Raw genomic sequence first — 13,676 nt, 5'->3', positions numbered from 1 at the left:
AGTGGTTGCAGCTTAGCCTGTTTTGATCAGCAGTATCTCTCATCTGCTCCTAGTGGCTTCCTTACAGTCAAGTGCTCTATTTTTTTTCCAGATGTGTGATTGTTCAAATCTGAATACCAATGCTCATCCTTTTGGGGATATTTAGCATTCAAACTAGTCTGGATACCTTTTCCCTGGGGAATCCCTTCACTTCCATGGCATTCTATAATTCATGAAATTGTCTTACCATTTCTCTTGCAACTATATCCCGTGCCCACCTCTTCCAATCAGAGAGTGGTCAAAATATTATAAATGTAATAATAAATTGAAAATGTAATCGCGATGTGTAGTCGGATCAAGATTCAGGGGATATTTTGCAGTAAGTTTTGTGTGCTCAAAACACACACACACACACACACACACACACACACAAATCAATCTGTAGCCTATAGAAGCCCAGTGACGAAACCTTCCTCAAACTCCATAGCATTCTTCATTGCCCTACCATGTTGGCAACCTTCAGTCTTGAAAGACTATGGTTACGCTCTGAATGGTGGTTCTGGAACAGCGTCTAGTGTGGCTGAAAAGGCCAATTTGGGAGTGACAATCCCTTCCACACTGGGAGCAAGTGCAGTCTGTCCCTGGTCTGTCTCCCTGGCTATGGGCCTTCCTTCTTTGCCTCTTTGCCTCAGTCTGTTGGCCAAGTGTCTCTTCAAACTGGAAAAGGCTATGCTGCACAACCTGCCTCCAAGCGGGCCGCTCAGAGGCCAGGGTTTCCCACTTGTTGAGGTCCACTCCTAAGGCCTTCAGATCCCTCTTGCAGATGTCCTTGTATCGCAGCTGTGGTCTACCTGTAGGGCGCTTTCCTTGCACGAGTTCTCCATAGAGGAGATCCTTTGGGATCCGGCCATCATCCATTCTCACAACATGACCGAGCCAATGCAGGCGTCTCTGTTTCAGCAGTGCATACAAGGTAGGGATTCCAGCACATTCCAGGACTGTGTTGTTTGGAACTTTGTCCTGCCAGGTGATGCCGAGAATGCGTCGGAGGCAGCGCATGTGGAAAGCGTTCAGTTTCCTCTCCTGTTGTGAGCGAAGAGTCCATGACTCACTGCAGTACAGAAGTGTACTCAGGACGCAAGCTCTGTAGACCTGGATCTTGGTATGTTCCGTCAGCTTCTTGTTGGACCAGACTCTCTTTGTGAGTCTGGAAAACGTTTCCCAAACCTCTGATTGCCCTACCACACGCATCAATTGAGCAGTAACAACCCAGGTACATATTTACAGTCATTGGAAGACTTCAATTTTCTATTGCCACATATCCTGGAAACATCCTTTCTTGTATACGTTTTGTTGTTTTTTTAAGCTAGCAGAAAGAATTACAAGGTTGAATGCTTGAAGATTTTACAATAGAATTTCTCGTATATATCCCTGCAAGAAGACAAAAATACATGATCCTATAGCTGGTCCTTATTTGCTATTCCATAGCATGCAGCTACTTCTGTTTGTGTGGCCATCTGCAAGGTAGAGAGGCAGTGAGACAATGTCAGGTCATATAATTACAAGTTAGGCTGCAGTTCTTCCACTTCACAGTCTAGTGTGACAAATACACATTTCAGACCTACCTGCTATGTGCAAACACAAATGTAGTAGACAGTGTACGCACTTGGAGCAGACAAATGTAATTAGCAACAAGCAGTCTCAAACCATGGGATAATCCATTTTCTGTGTATCTCTGGCTCAGTTAAGATTTTATTTTATTTTATTGGCTCATGTAAAACAGCAGCCTGGGTGGCTGCCGAACGCCATGATTCTAGCTCATAACAGTCACAGCTGAGCTGCTAAAATTATTTTCTTTTACAGCCATTTCAGTCTATTAAATGAGTCCCTGCCTTAGTCAGTCCTTTGGAATGGAGGATGCAAGATGAAGCATGATGTGTTTAAGAAACAAAAACCAACTACAATCAGCTAGCAGTCTTTAACATTTCCACTGGGATCATATCCATTGGAAGGACAAGGGTGATGCCCTACTGTACCACAGACAAGTTCTTTCCCTGCCATATTTTCCCTATTTTCATGGTTGGGCAATTCAGCAAGGGTAGAGAGGGAACAGGGAAGACCCACCCTGCTAGATCATGATTGGGGAAGTTTTTGGGAAAGGCTGAGTCCACAACCATTGGCTTCTTCAGGGTTCAAATATTCTCATAGGGAACCTGTACCAAATTTTACTTCCAACATGAATTGTTGAATGGAAAAAATGGGTGCAAATGTGTCCTCACTGAGCAGAATGCAATCAGAGCGGCCTCCAGTCCGTTACCACATCTTCCAAAGAAGACTTGGAATTGTAGCATTATATGGGTGCTGAGAATTCTCTGCAAGAGGTCCCTGCAGAAGACATCTAAGCTTAGCGCAGGTTTGCCTGAGATGCAAGTGAATAATTACTCAATAGTATGGATTTTTCAAAGGTGAGGGAAGGATTCTCCATCTGCTTTGTCAGTCTTTTCCTTGGTGGGAATCTGAGAGAGGCAAGTGGGATTGTGACTCAAGTCTCACAAAGCGTGATACCAAATACAGAGGTATCAAATCAGTTTAAACAACGAATTAACTTGATGCTAGGATGATTTTATGGTACACAAGGAGGCATTATACTCTGAAACAAGAGATGCCCCTTTACATAAGGGATGTCCTATTCCAACAGACTACAGACACAATAAGCCGGGACTCAACCATTGAACATGTTAGCCATGCATCCTAATATCAGTGACAGGTTGCCAAAACCAGGACAGAAGAAGTAACAAGAAAAAGGGGAATGCCTCAGGGTACTTTCTCCCACACTGTACTTAGCAATACAGCTGTGATTACGAGGCATGTCTTCTAAATAAAAAAAGTAAAAACTGATCAGGCATGGGCCCCCTTTCTTCCCTTTGAGAAATGAACCAATAGGCATAGGCAGCCTGAATGTACCTATTCTTTGCCTTAGATCTGATTAGGTTATTAAGCCATCATCCATTTTGTGTTTATATATCAAGTATCATCAATGCACATGGCACTTTGCATAAAATGAAGATGAGATTGCTGCCTAGAGGGGCCCACAATCTAGATCAGTGGTCTCCAAAGTGGAGACCGCTGCACGCCAGCAAAGACTTCCCTGGCATGGAAAGTGCTTTCCATTCCACAGGGATGCCTCCGTGTGCCCCCAGTCTTCATGCCGGCCTGCCACAACTGCCTGGAAATACAGATGCAAAGCCTGCGGGGGGTATCAGAAGCCAGAAGTGGCTGGTTGGCAGGAAGACTGGGGGCGGAGGTGCTCTGCAGAGGCTCCCCTGCAGAATGGTAAACACCATTCATGCAGGGAGGGCATAGGCAGTGTGCTGGATCTGGCCCATGGGCCGGAGTTTGTAGAGCACTGATCTAGATATTGACACAACAGAAACAACAAAGGAAGAGGGATAGGCTCAGGGATCAATCAAGGAAGAATATGCTATTGTTTCAGTTACACATATGGAAGACAAACTACAGCAAGAACATAGAACATAAGAATAGCCCCACTGGATCAGGCCATAGGCCCATCTAGTCCAGCTGCCTGTATCTTACAGCGGCCCACCAAATGCCCCAGGGAGCACACCAGATAACAAGAGACCTGCATCCTGGTGCCTTCCCTTGCATCTGGCATTCTGACATAGCCCATTTCTAAAATCAGGAGGTTGTACATACACATCATGGCTTGTAACCTGTAATGGATTTTTCCTCCAGAAACCTGTCCAATCCCCTTTTAAAGGCATCCAGGCCAGACGCCATCACCACATCCTGTGGCAAGGAGTTCCACAGACCAACCACACGCCGAGTAAAGAAATATTTTGTTTTGTCTGTTCTAACTCTCCCAACACTCAATTTTAGTGGATGTCCCCAAGGAATGAGGACTAAAGTGAGGTGCCAAAGTCTTGATGGAAAAGGTGGGCTGCAAAAAGGGATGTGAAGGAAGTAGGCTAAGCATCGTGCAGGGGTTCCGAAAGGCAGTTCCAAGCATAAGGGAAGCAAGGGAGAAAGAGCAGAGTCATTTGATGGGGAAGAAACCTTTGGATAGCAGGTGGTGGAATGTAAAGGGATATGATTGCTGAGAAGTACAGATGAGTGTGACCATTATATCCTTGGGGTGCAAAATCCTCCAGGCAGGTTAACAGCAAGCAATACTGCTGCTCTCTAGAGTTTTGTTTGGCTTTAGTGTTTTTGATTGCTATTTATTGTTATTGTCAATTTGTTTTGTTTAATTTTTATTGCGTCTTTTAATGAAAAGACCAAAAGACAAGCATGTCAATATGTACACTAATTAATGAGGATGGAAATAAACGACAGTCTTAAGTTGGAGTGGGTTGCCATTTTGTGCTCTTGAAAGTAGCTGATTTGTTTGCTACTGTTCTCTTGAAATATCATGTCTCTATTTTTGTCACACGTCACAGCACACAGTCTGAGAGCACCCACAATGCTGGGGTGCCCCCCACTGGATTCACCCCATCAGGACGTGCCAGCACCTCCTGCCATCGTCAGGCCAGCTGATGATGGAAGCCATGCTAGAACAATCTGAGCAGCTTAGTGCTGGATCGATCAGGACTTCCATCACCATGGCAACAGAGCTCCTTGGGTTCAGTCCCACGGAGCAGGAGAAGCACCTGGGAAACTTGTGCAGAGTGTGCAGGCCAGGGATGGGGAAGGCTCTGCACCCCACCTAAGACTAAAGGGGGCGCTCCAGGATTTCAGCAGGGAGTCTTTCCCAGCCTGACCTCGAAATGCCAAGGATGCCAGATCCGCCGTTAGTGATGAAAACATTTATTTAGTAAATGTTGATGAGCACTAGAAAGTTCTGTACCTACATATCAATCTACATATCCTCCTTTCAACACCCACAATAAGTGTGGCTACAATTTTTGGTGTGTATTATGCTCACAAAGAATAAAGCATCAAGTTAAAGGAACGAACCTGTAGATTTGCTATATGCTGGCAATTTGCCAATCCACAAAATCCACCAAAACAAAAAAAGGAACTTCAGAAAAATTTAAGACGTGAGGGAAACGCTGGAAGGTGACATCGGAATTTCTATCTATGACCCTTTCTGCTCTGCTTCCTAGTCTATATGGACAATGGTCAAAAATGAAAAAGTTGCAAAGGCAACATGCTATCCCTAGTATATGAAAATACTTTCAACAGGCATTAAGTGTGCATAAGCAAATGCAGGAGTTCTCCTTTTGCCTATTGTCTAATGTGTTTAAAAAGAATGGCAGAGCTAAGTCAGGGTTTACAATGAATAAACATTCCCATATAAAGCATATGTTTTTCCATCTCTTATACTATAGGACAGTGGTTCTCACACATTTAGCACCAGGACCTGCTTTTTAGAATGTGAATCTGCCAGGGCCCACCGGAAGTGTTATCATGACCAGAAGTGACTTCATCAAGCAGGAAAATTTTTGACAATCCTAGGCTGCAATCCTACCCACTTACCTAGGTGTAAGTCCCATTTACTGTCATTGTAAAAAGAATATATATAGTAGTTTGTTAAAAGTACGGGTCTGTAACGTTTCCCAAAATGCAGTTACATACTATGGTAGAATCAAGAGTAATATATTAAAAATAAAATACTGAAATGAATGGGGACCCACCTGAAATTGGCTCATGACCCACCTAGTGGGTCCCAACCCACAATTTGAGAAACACTGCTATATGAGATTTCACCTTTGAACTAGATGGGGAAAGGACTGTACTGGTGGCTGTTAGCTTTGAAGTAAAAGATACACCACAATTGTGATCAGAAAGCATTTGAAGCAGGGCGAAAAGTGCAAAACTTGCATTTCTTACTGCTGAGCAGTCTGCAGTTTCGAAGCTTCTGGAGGCTAAAAATAGCACTAATGACCCACTTCTGGGCTTACAGAGGTTCCTAGCTCCTCCCATGGTCACCCCAGAATGCAGTGGGGGCCAGTCATAGAGGCATCCTTACCTCATTTGTTCCCTTACCTCAGGGCTGCATTGCAGCTGCATCAGCACTGGAACTTGGATAGGATTGGGCCAGGGATGGGAACTCAAGTTAGGTGACTTGAGTCCGAATTGCAAAAACACGTGTTTTTTGTTGACTCATGAATACCTGAGTCAGGCATGTCGATGACTTGGGCACTGACTCCATTTTGAGGTCACCAACTCAGAAATGAGTCCCCGCACGTGCAGATTTGACTGTGTCTGTCTGGATGTGCTTGCTTACTTTTTTGTGGTGTGAAAGACCTCCTGGGGCCATCATTCTGACCGAGTGAGCAGCAGGAAAGCTCCAGCCAGGAGACAGGAAAGGATTGCAGTGTTTCTCAAACTGTGGGTCGAGATCTACTAGGTGGGTCGCAAGCCAATTTCAGGTGGGTCCCCATTCATTTCAATATTTTATTTTTAATATATTAGACTTGATGCTACCATGGTATGTGACTGCGTTTGGGGAAATGTTACAGACATGTACTTTAACAAGCTACTACGTATATTCTTTTAGCAATGATAGTCAATGGGACTTACTCCTGGGTAAATGTGGGTAGGGTTGCAGCCTAGTATTGTTAAAAATGTTCCTTCTTGATGATGTTACTTCTGGTCATGACATCACTTTCAGTGGATTCTGACAGATTCTCATTCTAAAAAGTGGGTCCTGGTGCTAAATGTGTGAGAACCACTGGGTTAATGTTTTGATTTTGCATCAAGCAGGAGTCGGGGGGATGCAGAAGCAGGCTCTCTTGTCCATCTCTGCAGGAACCAATGATCATCGGATAAGATTTTTCCCAGGACGAGTAAGTGGGGAGAAGGCAGTGGGGGGGAGACAGTTCCTAGCCATCCAGGAGAAATGTGTGTTTGCTTGTTTTCTTCAAATAATGCTGCTCTGTCTGTGGAGGACACTCACAAGATAATCACTTTTGGTTGTAGTAAATGCACAGTTGTTACACAGGTGTCAGTGGTGTTGAATCAAGATATCATCCCCAAGACAGAGCTGCTGTTCCAGGGACATCACACTCAAACAAGAATGCTTTCCATAGAAAGAAGACAGCTGGCATCCAATGGCACCACCCAAGCCATTTTGAACCTGACAGGCCTTTCAAAAACCGCTTGTGATATGGCACAGAAATCTGTTGCTTTAAATAAGAAAAATGTTTTTTAACTATCACACAAAGAATGGCCAGGCTTTTGGGTCCCTTAACGTAGCTCTTTCAGTGCCAGCCTATATATTTCAGTCTCTTATTCTATTAGAGGTTTCACTGTACCACTAGTATGAGAATACATTCTTGGCTTTTAAGTCAGATAGAGTTTTGCTCTGATTCACATATATTAGGAGAGGCAGTTCCTTTCTTGCTTGCTATCAGAATCCAAATTAGAGCAAGGCTCACAAAGGTAGTAATCGAAGCAACTGAATCCCTTCTTACTCCTTTCATGGTTAAGTAAAGCTTGCTCCTTTTTATTTTCTAAGTATGGTTAGGCGCCTCAAGCATACTTGTTAGGATGGAAAAAGCGTGCAAATCCCAGACCAAGGACCCTGCCAAAAGTCTCTTTAGACAGGCAAGGCAGCCAAAAGTATGCTGAGAGTGTGCCAGAGCCATACTGGGTGGCTAAAATTAAATAAACAGTTAATAAAAAGATTTTAAGTCAACCACGATGAATACAAACTTGCAATCTATCTGCTTTATGAAAAGGGGATCTGTGATAGCAAAGAACTGAGGCCCTCCACTACTCTGGCATCCTTCAGTCTCGGAAGACTATGGTATCGCGCTCTGAATAGTGGTTCTGGAACAGAGTGTCCCTTCCAGTGCGCAAAGCCTAGGTAAAGTAGATATGGAGGATAGACTGTTACCCATGCAGCAAATCCCCCCTCTCCACGTCGCTGAAATGGTCCAATGGAAAGGCAGAGGCCAATACGGTTGGTTCCAGCGCCATCACAGGAGTTGCCAGAACATGACTGTGTTCAGCCATGAACTGCCTCACGGACTCCAGCTCAGGATTTTGCCTCGAGGTTGACTCCTGAAGCCTTTTCCATAACGGGATGTAGCCACAAGGTAGTGAAGGTTTAGGATCAGAGTTTTCCTTCTCTCAGATGAGCTGCCTTCCCAGGCTAATGAGTCCCATTTACCTGGTGGCTGTTTAGTTGCCTCTTACTAACAAGTAACTAACAAGTTGCCTCTTACTAACAAGTACTAACAAGTACTAACAAGTACTCTTACTTACAAGTACAGACAAACTGAGGGCCTATTCTTATCCCCAGCCCCCAGCAGATGCACTACTCTTACAAGTTTGTATTCAGACAGGAGATTTAAGTTTGAAAAGTGCCCACTATCTTTGCATGATAAAAGAAGGGAATTCCATGAAACCAGTTCAGTGATTCTCTTTAGCAGTGAAAGCTTCCCCCTGTAAAACCTAAACTCAGTCTGCCCCCTATTGTCAACAATTGACAAATTATATCCTGCAGCAATGAGCACACAGGCATCAGCTCAGTGAAAGAGATATCAACCATTCTTTTAAAACAAAAAAGACAACTTAGCCATGGAAGCCTGTTTTTTATTATGTATATCTGAATGCTGTTTTTTAAAAAATCCATAACACAGCCATTCCTTCACAACAACAACAACAACAACAAAATCTCTGATGATATTAAAGACAGTAAGGCATTTGAGTACAGCTGTGCGCCGGTTTGCGACATTCTGGCTTACGCCGGAATTGCATAACCAACAAACATGTGTGGTCACATGGTTGTTGGGGGCGCACACCCCAACCCTCTGAAAACGAGGGAAGCTCCACTTCACTCCGGAGGGTTGTCTGAGCCTCCCAGAGACAGCACACATCCTCACGCTACCTTTGCAAGGCTCAGACTGAGGGAAAACACGTATCTCGCACGATTTTCAGTTTTGTATATGAAACCGGACGTCATGCAAGTGATGCAAGTCTGGGAGGCTCAGATAACCCTCCATTGGGGAGAGGAGCGAAGCATCTCCTTCCCTGTAGAGGGTTCGCATTGCATCAAGCACTGCTTGATGACAGGGATCGCGGTCCCAATCCCTGTCGTTAAGTGGCACACAACTATATTTTTGTCTATGACATTAGTTTTCTAACAATGATCGGTGATGTAAAGTTCATAGATTTAACTCATCTGAGAATGCTTCTGTAAATACAGAACTTACATTTAAGATATTCTCCTTTGTTCAATCTAGTTCTGAGTGTTTAGATGCTCATATAAATGCTAGTAGACTTACAGGGAACTAGTTGCCTTTTGGCCAAATGTAAACAGTGCAGTAAGTTTATAATTTGCTTCTATTCAAGAAATAAAACTAGCAGGAGGAAAGATAACATGTCACACATGAAATAAGATCCTCATGCATTGCAGCAAATAGCTATGGTCTCTGTTTATTTTCCCCTCCAGTTAATACTTCACTGATATCTTTTTATTTAATTCATCCATCAGTCAACAGAACTAAGAAAGGAAAGGCTGAAGGCAGGAAGACCACAGTCTAATTCCCTTGTTAAAGTCAAGAGACATTGTTGTTAACCTCTTTAAGTCTCCCCCCATTTACACGCCCCTTAATTTTGGGAATGCCCTCCAGAAGTGAGAACTGACCAGAAGTCACTTCCAGTTTGCGCCAGCAACTTCCAGTTTATTTTCTGGGTTGCTTTTCCAGGCATTGTGAGGCCTGTGGAGGCCAATGGAGTGAATTGTGGACCTGGTGCAACCTGGAAGCAGCCTCCAGAGGCTCCCAGTAAGGGTTTGCAGAGCAGCAGGGAGCACCAGGTTGTGACCTGCCATGGAGAACAAGGTGGGCCGTGGTACCAGAAAGTCTGGGATCCGCTGGTCTAGATAATTCAGTCCATACCAATAAAAAGTAATTCAAAGAGCCCACTACAAAGTTTTACACACAAAGAATCAGAGGCATACGCACAGGATGGGGAAATCCTGGTTCGCAGCAGCACATGCAAGGAGGATTCAAGTGCCTTAGTAGGCCCTCAAGCTGAACATGAGCCAGCAGTTAATGCAATACTGGACTGCACTGAGAGGCCCAGGACCACATTTTAAAAAGGACACTGATAAGCTGGAACAGGTTCAGGAGGAGGCCAACAACCATGGTGAGGGATCTCAAAACGAAGCCCTATGCAGAACACTTAAAGGAGCTTGGCATGTGTATAACCTGGAGAAGAGGAGAATAAGCAGAGATATGGTAGCCGTCATTAAGCAACTGACTAGAACCAACAGGATGAAACTACAGGTGGGGCCCCATATCTGCGAATCTCATATCCACATATGTAGTTATCTGCGGATTGAGTCTGCCCCCAGCGCATGCCCCCACCATACGCGCACCCCCTCCAGAGGGGAGCAGAGCTTCGCTCCAGAGGCACTTGTGAGCTCAGCAGAAGCCAAGGATGCCCATCCTTGGCCTCTGCTGAGCTCAGACTGAGCTCAGACATAAAAATAATGGTGCTTCCAGATTCACAGAGAAACCAGAAGTGACGTTTTTAATGCCTTATAAGGCACTGGAGGCCTGGGGAAGCCCTGGAGCTCACCTCCCATCCAGAGGGGGGTGGCCTCCCAGGACTGTGAGGATGGGCATTCGCCCATATCCGTGTTTCAGTTATCTGTGGTGGATTTTGGAACGGAACCCCCGCAGATAAGGGGACACGCCTGTACAGGGAAGCAGATTTAGGCTAGACCTGAGAATCTCCTATTTGTAAGAGCTGTCTGGCAGTGGAACAGTCTACTCAACCTCATGCAAACCTCTCCCACTGGAGGTAAAGGCTGGACAGCACAGCCACCTTGTCAGGGATGCTGTAGCAGTTACCTGCATGAGCAGGGGCTGAACTAGATAACTCCCATGGCCCCTTCCACTCTAATGTTTAATAATTCCATGATTTGAAACAGAATTTTTGTTCCTGCTCTTTCCTTTTCTTGGAATGGATGATTTCAGCCAATGAAGACTAGCAGAATGCCAAAAAAAAGTAGGAGATTCTGAGTATATTTTAATTCAAGTACTATGTGTTAATTAACTGGTTTGTGCATCCCAGGGCCACAGTCTTAAGAGCACTTGTATAAAGTCAATGGCAATTTTGTTGAAGCCACAGTAATACATTTCGGGGTAAAGGGTAAATTAACAGCCTGAAGGTCTAATTTGCTGTGCCACTAATAAGTGTGAGGAAACACACTGAACTTTCTCTGCATGAATACTGAGTCCTGCCGTTAATTTTCTCTTTATCCAAAAAAGTCTGCTCACTTCCTCCTAATGGGGAGCTCTGAAATGTGGTTATTTCACTTCTGTTATGTTTTCCCAGAATATAAACTTCGCGTGTTCGTGCCCAAGCTTGTATTTAATAGATGCAACATTCCAACTGACCTAACTTCTCCATTACAATTTCTAGTTGAAGAACAGAGCAATGCAAGGGCATCTGTTTCGTGACACAGATCAATAACACTGGCAGTTGGCTACACTGAGCTGTGTTAGCATTTTGAACATAATTATGATTTTCTGTGATTAAAGAAGACACTCAAATTTACAGCACCTGAACTCCTAGAGTCATGTGACAAAGACTATGGGGTGACTATGCAGCGAGATGTCAGATTTTTATTCTTTCAACAGAATTTTTCTTTCTGTGAAGAGCACCAGTGGCAGATCCATGGAAGAGCTAGTCGGTGACACAACAGATTAACATATCTGTGTCTCTGTATGTGTTGTAAACACAATGCAGGGCCCACTCCTATCCAATTTTCCAGTGCCGGTGCTGCTATGCCAATGGGGTATGCACTGTTTCCTGTGTTGGGGAGGCAGACACAGAGGCCTCCTCAAGGTATGGGAACATTTGCTCCCTTGCTGCATTGCGGCTGCACCGGTGCTGGAAGATTGATAGGACTGGGCCCTAAGTTGATGAAGGCTGTACCAGCACCTGCTCTTAGGAAACAAATTTGTATTCAAAATCAAAACCACATGAATTGGCAGAACCTACCAAAACAAAGCTCAGGGCTACAATGAGATTGACCATTCTACAGGAGAAGAACTACTGAAGAGCATAGCTTGGTCAATGCTTAATTACAGACTCAGAGTTTGGAAATAAAGGATCAATATAAATGTCTGAATGGAGCAGCAAAGAGCGGTTGCACTGATTCAAAATCAGCAGCCTAATCATAAATATGACTGTGTGTATGTAATGTGAAGTATCTGTTCTCCAGCATCTGTTTCTCCAAAATGTGGTCAACAGCCCATTTGTCCCAACCAGTTGCCTCAGACCACACTGGGCCCTGGAAACACCCTATATATACACACAATGGCCAACATTTGTTTCAAAAATAGTCATATCCTGACAGCATCCATGATAGAGGTTGGCTGTAAGGAAAGAAGCTGGATCAGAATCTGGCAGATCGGAGACCAGAATAAAACGGGACAGAGTTAGTGAGAAACTTGGAAGGCTATGGATAGAATCTAGAAAATGGTGGTGAGATGGGAGTGGAGTAGGATAAATTGTGAATTGACTGGCACCTCAGGCCTGTCACTAAAACTACAGCTCCCATCAGACCTGACTTCAGCTAAGTGGTTGCTGGAATGCACTCTGTCCATGAGACCTGGCAAACGGCGTACACTGGGGAAATATACAGTAGTTACCAAACTTTAAAGCCAATTCAGTGCCATGCCATCAAGGTCTTTTCTACAGGTTCAGATGAAGACTAGCGCTTTTGCTAAGAATGCAACATTTTCTAGACAATATGATTGGAAACATTGATGTTACTGAAAGTATTGCTGGCTGATTATAGATAACAATGTGTTGTTATATATATTTTTAAAAAAAGATGCTTTGGCTTATTTTTATTTGTATATGAATGGAAACAGCAAATAAAAACTCCATTGTTGCTTTTAGTGTTTCATATATTCTTTTCTATGTTTTTTTAAAAATTTATATCTATACTTGCCAGATCTACAGAGAATATGATAAATATCTGCACTGAAATGCACTTCCCTTATAAATATGTAAGTATCTTCCTCATAAAGATCAGATTCTATGCAACGCTACATGAACAAATGAGTAGTACTACAGGGTACTATGCAAAGACCTACCACATCACTTGAAAAATCATGACCTATACAAGAAGAACAGCAAAACTAGCAGATCATCACAACCCTGCAGGAAGCATTGTCACCATTGCATCAGGAACTGCTGCCAATTCCTGGTCCACAACTGGCCTACTCAAACCTGAACCAGCTCTTCAGCAGGTGTAAATCTGAGTTAATCAAAGGGAGCATGTTCAGCCTGAGCTGGGGCCATATGATATTTGCACAGCTGCTGCCACCAATATCCACCCCCAACCCATCCTCAGTATGCCACTGGCCCAGCCTGATCCCTGCCTCAGTCCTTCCCTGGAATGCCTCTTCTGCTGATCTATCTGTTCTAGTAGGGGCTTGGCACTCCATGGGTATGGTTCATGGTTCCAAGCCATTTGTGCTGGTGGTCCAGTCCATGCACTGTTGCAGCAGCTGACACACCAGCAACCCAGGTTGCATGTTGACGAATTCTGTCAGTGTAAGACCCAGGTAGGACTGGATCGAAAGTCACATTCCAGACTAAGCAGACTGGAGGGCAAAGGGCCAAAGGCGCTGTGCAGTCAGAACCAGGTAGAAAGCTGGGCTCCAGGAGCGGCAGATCAAACCTGGGGAAGCCAGAATCAG

Source organism: Tiliqua scincoides, chromosome 1 (assembly GCF_035046505.1).
Source record: "Tiliqua scincoides isolate rTilSci1 chromosome 1, rTilSci1.hap2, whole genome shotgun sequence".
NCBI lineage: Eukaryota > Metazoa > Chordata > Lepidosauria > Squamata > Scincidae > Tiliqua > Tiliqua scincoides.
Note: the sequence above shows the minus strand (reverse complement) of the source record.